The following is a 10,231-nucleotide window of genomic DNA, read 5'->3' as shown; positions in this document are numbered from 1 at the left end:
TCCTCTGAATCTTGTGCCCTACCATGTAGATGTTCCAGAAGAGTACAGAATCGAAAAATCATAGGTCATCTGGAAGGAATGTCCGGGTGGCGAAGGTCTCGCCAGCGGCATGGTGACCTGTAAGAAATACTGCCATGTCGGCATAAGAAGGCCTGTATAGCCTCGGATATGTCTTCTGAAGCTCTAGAGGACAGCGGTGTAGGTAGTGGCAAGAGCGGGCCAGTGAGTCCACTGTGATAGTGATCTGATGGCTATCTACAGAAGTGACCAACTCTGCTGTGGTACGCGGGGATGGTCGGAGGTTCTGGTAGAACAATTGTACCAGTCGCGGGTAGACTGGCTCTGTGACTGGGGCAAGAATAACTGCTAGGCCCCTCTGAATGATATCGTGGTAAGCCGATTGGGTCAGCACCGCTCTGGAGAAAAAGGCCATGTCGAACATCGACTCATGGTCGACCCCCATATGCGCATATCTAAGCGCGGGCCTATCACGCTCCTGAGTTGGCTGAGCTGGCTGGCGTGGTGGAGATGGTACGGGTGAATGCTCAACTCCAGCACGTGGTGAAGATAGTGATGGTGTAAATGCAGGATGAGCCGCAGAAGTGGATGGAATATGATCTGCCTCTGCCTCGTGAGATGATGACTGAGGTGGGGTAGCCTGTGCTGGCTCCTGCTATGCATGAGAGGGCTCTACTAGCTCCTCTGTCCGTGGTCTGATATGGTGCTGAGGCCCGTGTTGCCTGTTGGCAACGGTCTTCTTCTTAACCATGGCCTGCAAAAAGAAAAAGAAAAACTTACAATGGGAGTTAGTGCCAGAATAAGAAATTTTAAGCACAATGTAGAAACATGTATGTCAAGTAAAATAGACAAAACAGATATGACATGAAACTATGCAAATGGCAGGATGTGAAACATGCTAAACAATGTAAGTATGAAATGCATCCAACGTGGAATATCATAGGCATTGGGCATATATGAGATAGCATGAACATAAGATATGAAGAATGAAGTGTGTGTGTGAGATCTGTAAAATTCGATCAATCAGAAAAAGAAGTGAGATCGATCACAAAAGTTGGATCAATCGAAAATAAGTAAGATCGATCTCACAACTTCGATCGATCTGAGACATGAGTTCGATCGATCTCTCAAGATCGATCTGAGATATAAGTTCGATCGATTGAACTGTGCAATGAATATAAACAGTCACAGATCTGTGACTTTGGAAGCACGAGGCCCACACGAACGTGTTCGTGAGCCCATCAACACAACACATCAACAAATATCATCACCCAATCATGGCCCATCCTCCCAAAAATAGATCAAACACACACATATATATAGACGAAGCATATACATATATATATATATAAACATGTAAACTCAGTGCTTCGAAGCTTCAAAAATAGAGATTCAATCATGTATAAAGCACGAATGTAACAAATAAAACATGTAATCATCATATCGAAGCTTAAATCATAGATGAGATCTCGGATTTTACCTCAAATCGAAGAGAGAGAAGTGGATGCCAAGATTAGATGAGAAATCCGAGATGAGGGAGAGAATGTAGCTTGGATCTCGCCGGAGATCTCACCGGAGATGAGGAAGATAGAGAGTGGATGCGGCGACGATGAGGGAAACAAGGGTTTGGAGGGTTGGATCGATCTAAATGATCGATCTTAAGAACCTCCAGGTCTATTTTAAAAACATTCCCGACAGAGTTCAATCGATTGAACTTCAACTGAGATCGATCGAACTTTGATAAACTCTCCTCAAAGTATTTTTGGATTTTTGAAAATTTTGAAAAATGCAAAACCAAAATTAAAAATTAGAATTAAAATTAAAAATTGTAAAATAAAATAAAATAAAATAAAATATTTTTGGATTTTTGTTTTTTTTTTTTTTTTGAAAAATAAATAAAATAAAACAAAATCTTTTTGTATTTTTGAAATATTTTTGAGAAATAAAATAAAATGAAATGAAAATAAAATAAAATAAAGTAAAATAAAAATGAAAATATTTTTAGATTTTTAAAAATTGAAAAAGTCAAACAATGAAATGGAGAACTAAGATCGATCAGAACAAAAGTTCGATCGATCAGACAGAAGGCAAAAATATGCAGGTTTATGGTTCAAAAATTTGGCTAAGTGTTGGAACTTTAAGATCAATCGAACTTGAAAGTTGGATCGATCGAAGAACTTCAGATCGATCTTGGAATGTTTTGATCCATGAGATTTGGTAACACACACTTACTATCGATCACTTCATCCACAACAACCGAGCACTTCAATAACCTCAAATAACCTGTCTTATAGTACAATCCTGCTCTATACGACTAAAACTAACCACTATGCACCACTTCAGGACTCTCTAGACAGCTGTACCAACCCAAAACTTCGCTCTCTAACCGGCCATACAATCGACTCACAGAGAGTTAATTACCTTTAGCACACTCCAATAGCTCTCCGAAATGAGGATCACCCCTTGGCAAACCAATCTCTAAAACATACTCTTACAAGACCACGAAATGATCCACATCTGCAATTAGTCCTACGTCACCCTAGACCTTTAAGATCCAACAAGTCCCTACGACAGTCAAGTCCAACACGTTTCCTTAGACCATACCACAAGATACACATTTACAACTCGTTGACTACATTTGTGACTTAAACAATCTTAGTCACACCTACCACGACCGATTCGATAAGAACCTCTGCACCAAACCGTGACCCAAGTCACTAACACCAACCTCTTATAGGCATACCAAAGCCCTCACTCGCACACCTGACCTCCATGGTCACCAGAACCCACACACCAAAACATGAAACTCACACATGACACAGTCACGATGCCTTAAAATACAACCTGTTCGAAGTCGTGCTCTAAGCACTACACAAAATACAACAAGAGGATGAAAATAGTTACACACCAAATAGCTTAATCTACGAGTTAAAAGACCAAGCCATCCATTTGATAAGAACTAACACCTAACCACCTTGAAACAACCGAGCTCATCGCCAACTCAGGTCAAAACTCACATAACCATCCCATGCTCAACCGCATAAACACATAAAAATATAGATATTCACGTATACAAAATGGACGAAACCATAATACCATACTCATTACTTGTCACATTAACATAAAAGAAAATTGCACTGACCGTGCCTACTTCTCGCCACCATCATATATCTCATACTTTCCGCCACATCATATATGGCATGCTTACAATTAACATAAACACTTTATTTACATGTATCACAATTTAAACACGTATACACTTAGCAAATAGGCATGCCTTTCAAAACAATAAACATTTAAATAGGTAACAAGTAAGCATGCTTCTTAAACAGTTAAGTACGTTAACACATAGGCACAAAAACGATGCAAGTCAACTCTCTATCCCTTCTAGGTAAGCCACTACCCATCGTTCGAAAAGTATTCGAACCTAAAGCTCTGATACCAAATTTGTAACGACCCGAACCTGTAGGTCCGAACCGTTAGTCAGGTCCTTAACTGAACCCAAGGTCAACTAGGGACAACACCATTCTTTCTTACGTCAATACACATTATACGTGTCATTCTAGGTTTATAAAAAAAATAAGTAATAATAAAAAAATAAAAAAATAATAATAAAATGAGATTTTAGCTAAAAAAAATGTCAAAACGGTCTACTAACCCATCGAACCCTGTGGAGGAGCGTCGTCCGCCACTTGCCATCCGTGTCCTAAAAAATATTAAATATAAGGTGTGACCCCATGAATCCAAGCAATGAATAGGAATAGAGGATAGGGATCATACTATGTCGAGAAAGAATACAACATCAAATCCAATTTCAAAATAACAATGCTGTGACATGATATGTGATGCCATAAATGTCACTCCCCATACTTAAAATCACTTCTATTATTCACTTTTCAAATCGTTAATGTAACCCCCTTCGGTAACCCCTCAGCGACGATAGAAGGATTGGCTACTGTCCCTGACCCTTGGTACCCCCGCGGCGTCATTTGGGGCCCAGATAGTTCAACCACACTAGGGCGATCTCCCTAGTTCCCTTTAGGCTACATTAACGCCATGGACCCTCGGTACCCCCTTAGCATCCGGGTTTTCACAAAATTCTTTTCTCAAATCTTTTTCCCAACACCCCTTTTTCATTTCAAAACATTTCTTTCCCATTTTTTTGGTCCAATGCTATGCATGAATGCATCATGCCTTTCCATGCCATAATTCTTTACATGTTCACATTTAAACCACATATCACACTTAAGAGAAATTTGTGTAATACATGTACCATACTTTCACATTGTAATTACGGTAATTTAAATACACAAGGCATAGAATAAAATCACCTAGAACATGTTTTTTTTTTTTTTTTTCACAACACAATAATCAACATCAAGTCACATACATTTAATAACACATAGGATCATATAGCTTCACATAAAATTCAAGCATATAAATCCAACTTTAGCATTTCATCTTATATAATTCAAATAGCCAATACACATATGGTCAATTATCACATGATATACAATTATCATGTTACATACACAAGATTTATATAAGCATAAACAATATTTCAAGAAATTAAAACTTTCTTTTACATACCACATCAATTAATTCACATAATTGCATGCTTTAAATACACAATTAAGTCATTTAAAGGAGGATTCAACATAATCGAGCATGCTATATAACAAAACACATGAAAAATCTCACAAATGAGTAAGAAGTTGTGGATTAAGAACCCCTACCTTAAGATTATGCAAAAACCCTCCAAATGGGTCTCAATTTTCGGACTTCCTAGAGTGGCCAAAAGTTCAAATTGCTGGTATGGATTTGAAGATCTTGTCGTGGGCTTCGATTTGCCACAAATGGCACTTAAAAATTCCAAAGATTGAAGGAGAAATCAAACTTTAAAAATTTGATTGAAAAAGAAAAAGAAAAAAACATAATGAAGGGGGCAAAAGAGAATACCAGCGGGGAGAGAGGAAAAAAGGAAAGAAAATGAGACCAAAATGTCTCTTTCTCTCTCTTTAAAACATTGATGTGGGCCCCACAAGTTTTCTTTTTATTTTCTTTTTCTTTTTCTTTTTTTTATTTTACACCACACACAACATATATAAACATATACACATTTTAATTTACAACCACATAAAATACATTGAATAAAATGAGTATGATGCAAATGGACCCAATTAAAATCCTCGCATGCAACAATTCCGGTAGCGGGTCCTACACGGAACCGTCTAGTCCAAAAAACGAAAAAAAAAAAACAAGAATGATCACCCTTACATTTTAAAGAGTCATGAACTCAATGAAATGTCCCAAACAGTTCACGGACACAACCGACACACTCCATAGTGTCTGGCACGCAAAACGACAAAAGACGAAAATACTCTTGCAACGACAAAAATTCTGAAAAAATAAAAAATGGCAAAAATTGAAAACTTCATAAAAAGCCACCAAAGGGATATGACCTGATCACATAATGGAAACGACCTGGTCACGTAAGGGAAACGACCTGGTCACGTAAGGGATCCGACCTGGTCAAAGGAACGTGTCAATTATTTGAGTTATTAGACGTGAAAATTAGAGTTCCTAAAATTGTGGAGGTTAGTTTCTTCAAAAGCCATGATACAATAGAAGAGTTTTTAATGTGGGCCAATACTACCACCATCAGGAGTAATGGCCATTGCTCAGACAAAAGCACGATTACATGTGATAACACGATTGCACAACCTGGTCACGTAAGGGAAATGGTCACCTAAGGGAGACGACCTAGTCACGTAAGGGAAACGACCTGGTCACCTAAGGGAAATGACCTGGTCAAAGGAACGTGTTAATTATAGAAGGTCAAAAGCCACCTAAGGGATACGACCTGGTCACGTAAGGGAAACTACCTGGTCACGCAAAGGAATACAACCTGGTCAAAGGAACATGTCAATTATTGGAGTTATTAGGCATTCCTAAAATTGTGGAGTGGTGGCCATTGCTCGGACAAAAGAAGTCGTAAAATTTATTTGGGATAACAACACGATTGCACGATTACATGTTTGGAACGTGGTTGCTCTAGAAAAATCAAGAAGGCACGATTGCATGGAAGTTCTACAAGAATCTAAGCACGGTTACATGGGAAGGCACGATTACATGTTTGGAACGTGGAATTTCTAGAAGCATCAAGTGCACGATTACATGTTTGGAACATGGTTGCTCTAGAAGAATCAAGAAGGCACGATTGCATGGCTTGGACATTTGGAAGCATTTGGAGGCATCAATAAAACTGCTTGGAACTGCTATTGTAACTGATTATATTTTCATTCTATAAATTGGTCATTATGTTGTAACGTAAATAGGTCATAGCATTTCAATACAACATTACTTTTCATACCAATGCACTTTTAATATGATTAGTTTCAGTCATGCACTTTATGTGATACCCCTCGATTCTCGAGCCACTAGTGATCAAGTCTGAGCACAGATCTGAGGGATACCAAACAATTAATATTTAAATGAACACAAATTATAAAAGTATAATAATAAGTAAATAATAAAAGCTGAAAGAATCTAAATAAAAATCCTTAAGAATTATAGAATCCAATAAAGCCAAAACCTTCATTAAAAAAAACTAATAATTCCAAAACCTCCAATACTTAAACAACCCGGGAATCCATCTAGTGGACCCCTAATAAATTCCCAACTGAAAGTAAAAACTGACATAAAATCCAACTCTAAAAGGAAAACCCTACGTAATCGAATAAATGAGTGACTGTCTCTGCTCAGCACGATCAAGCTCTAAGACTGGAACCATCGAACACCTGAAAAATGATAGTGGGTCAGGCCCACGAGTAAGTTCTATTCTACTTTAATCCAAACAGAGACTCGATACACATGTACATCCTAGACAACTCAACAATAGCTATCTAGTCCATAAATATATATATATATATATCCATACTAAGGGACTCACTGAACTACAAAGGGGGTCTCAACCTGAATAGAAGGCAACATGCAAAATGCACCTGAAGTGGATATGAGTACCTAGACCTAACAGGGTACACCCCCAACCATCATAGCCAGCGATACATCCCAATACATATACGCTCCCTAACCATCGATCTTGAGACTCAAGCTCATATCAAAGTACCATAACTATATATTTAAAATCCATCCAAACCAAAGTAATGTCATCCACTATTTATTGACCTGACATGAATATAAGAAGAACTTAACTTTTAAAGTTAATCCGTTCCCTTATTCCAAAGTAGGTAGGACTTAGCGTTTTGAGCTAATCCATCCCTAGTATGCCACCGTCCCATTTCGGTGCATGTAATCCATAAATCCAACAATTGATAATACAGACAATGAATGTAACCATCAATTGATCCATAATAAGCATACTAAACAAATATATAAATTAACATGCTTATTTGATACTACTCCACAAAACCCATTAATTGATAATACAGATACTATATGTAAACATCAATTAATCCATAATAAGCATAATAGAAATATAAACATTAACATGCTTATTTTACTCCACTGAAACATGATTTAAACCATATCATACATAAACCAGTTGCTAATTTATAGATAAGCAAATTGAATCATCCGCATCCAAAATCAATATACAAATTTAGTTAAGAATTTCATATTGTTTCATATACTAATTCCCTATGGTTTATTATGCCTTATCATGCTTTCTGAAGTTTTAATATAACCTTAAACATCATTTAAACCCCCGTTACAGCTCCCAGTTTAATCTTGGAATGTCAAAAACAAACCCAATAGCCAAAAACCTAGCCAAAAACCAACAAAAGGGGGAAGAGCCGCCTCCCCCTTGAGTGGAGCCGGGGAGCCACCTCCCAGGTGTGTAGAGCAGACTCCCCCTTGTGGGGAGCCGCCTCTCTTAAAAAAGGAACTGGCTCTCCTCCTGTTTTCCTGCTCTGCGTCTTCTCCGGCGACTTCTAATTCATCTGTCCTCCATTGCTAAGGTTACTAGATGTCTAAACTAGGTCCAAAGTATTCCAGAATTTATTTAGATCCATTATGCATTGATTAAACCAAACAAAACAAGAATTAACGCAAGTAAGCTTAAAATCAATCAATTAAAAGTTCGTTCATACCTACTGCTTTAATCTAATTGAACATGCATAACAGATTAATTTACAGTTTTATTCACTCCTAAAATTGAATAGGCATGTAAAGAACACGAGTCAAAGGGAGAGAGTTTGAAACCTTTCACCTTTGTCGTCTCTGATTTTCTTGCAAATTCTTAGACTGCCGTTCAAGGCCTTCGTTGCTCTTGGTTCAACCCACAAGCAATCACCGTCCTTCGTTCTCTCCTTAATTCAGCCTTAGTCTTAGTCAAACCCCAATTTCCTCTCTGTGTTCGTGAATAGGGTTTTGTTGATTTTAAACCCTAAACAGACGTCCTATGTTATATATAGGCGTACCCAACCCTAATTCTAATTAAACATAGAGAATCAAAAGAAAAGAAACAAAACAATAAAACTACAACTAAGTCGGCTAACCTGTGAACATATAAAACCCTATAATTATATTATACACTAAATAATGAATAAAATACTAATTTAATTATTAATAATTATCAAATAATTAAACTAATCCACATATACATATATACTCATATATATATGTATAAAAATCCATAGATATTAACCGTACCAATTTATCCATACCATCCAATCCCATCCTTAAATAAAATTAAACACTTTAATTTAAACAATTAATTTAAGCATTTAATTCAAGTCACCTATCTTATAATTTCCATTAAACAAATAATGCCAGTTAAACAAATAAATTAATTTCAACAATTAATGAACATCTACATAAGTATATAATTTAATTAACACAAAGAAATCAACTAAACAATCAAACAAAAAGATAAATAATCAAATAAAGAATTTATAAATGCACAAAAACCATAAAAGAAAATACCGAGACTATCCTTTTAAAATTAGGGGTATTACATTTTACCTTTCATCAGATAATTCCTTTACTTTCATAAGTAACGTAGTTCTTCCTAGCCAATTAAGTTAACCATCCTGAAGTCCTTTATCAAAGGCAAAAAGAACCTAGAGGTGTTCATTTCAGAACTCTTCACAATCGCCTGGTCTCGTAGTCTTTCTTTTGGAATATTGTTTGGATCTCTCTTTGAAACTACTGCAATTCCTAACATGCCCACCCGGTTCCATCGGAACCGACCGCTTTTTTAACAGGCCAAACAATTTCATAAACATTTGTTTTCAAGCTGTGGTAGAAAACTGAGCAGCGACTACCGTCTTATTTTTACAAAACATAATACATTGTCTAAAATCATAATAATTGGTAGAAACACACTAGACTGGTGTTAGAACTTGGGATAAAATTTTGAGAATTTTCATACATTGGGAAGTCAGCCAAACAACTTTGTCAAAACCTGTTTTCAAACAGTGATGAGAAACCACAAAGCAACTACTCTCCAATTTTTATAAAACTAAGTACATGGTTTAAAATCATCAAAAATTACTGAACCGTACTAGACTGATGTTGGAACTAGCTATAAAATATTTAGAATTGTTCTATGTGAGAAAATTAGTTAAACAATTTTCTCAAAACTTCATTTTCCAGCAGTGACATGACACTGGACAGCAGATACTTCCGGATTTTTAGAAAAATATGTACGCGGTCTAAAATCATAAAATTTTTATGATACATACTAGACTTATAGGAGAAGTTTCAGTAAAAATTTCGTTTCAATTGAAGTAACACAACATTTAAATTAAAATTCATTCCAAAGAAGGTTGACATATTCACAAGGTAAGATATGTCATCAACAAGTGAATCATAGTAAGCAAGATTCAACAAGAATAGGGCATGAATTAATTAACTAAAATCAAGACAACAATGAATTTAACCACATAGGAGGTTGTCCAAAACAAATAACATAATTATCCTACACTTAAGCATGCTTTGACATAAATAACAACTAATTTACACACAATAATTAAGGAAATTGTGGGTTAGACACCCCTACCTCAATTAGAAAAGAAAGTCCCAAATTGCACCCAATTTTCAAAAATCAGAAATTGCTCTAAACTAAAAATTGCTTCGATCAAAACGAAATTCTCGATGCGTTCGTCGACTTTGCTTTCTATGGCAAAATCTAAATCCAAGTGAAAGGTAAAGAAATCTAAGCTTAAGTGATGTAACTACAGAGAGAGAA

This window comes from Cornus florida, unplaced genomic scaffold (assembly GCF_030987335.1).
Source record: "Cornus florida cultivar Cherokee Brave unplaced genomic scaffold, ASM3098733v1 CherokeeBrave_3.0.0_Hap2_Chr01, whole genome shotgun sequence".
Lineage (NCBI taxonomy): Eukaryota > Viridiplantae > Streptophyta > Magnoliopsida > Cornales > Cornaceae > Cornus > Cornus florida.
The sequence above is the reverse complement of the archived record's forward strand: the minus strand, read 5'-3'. Positions refer to the sequence as shown.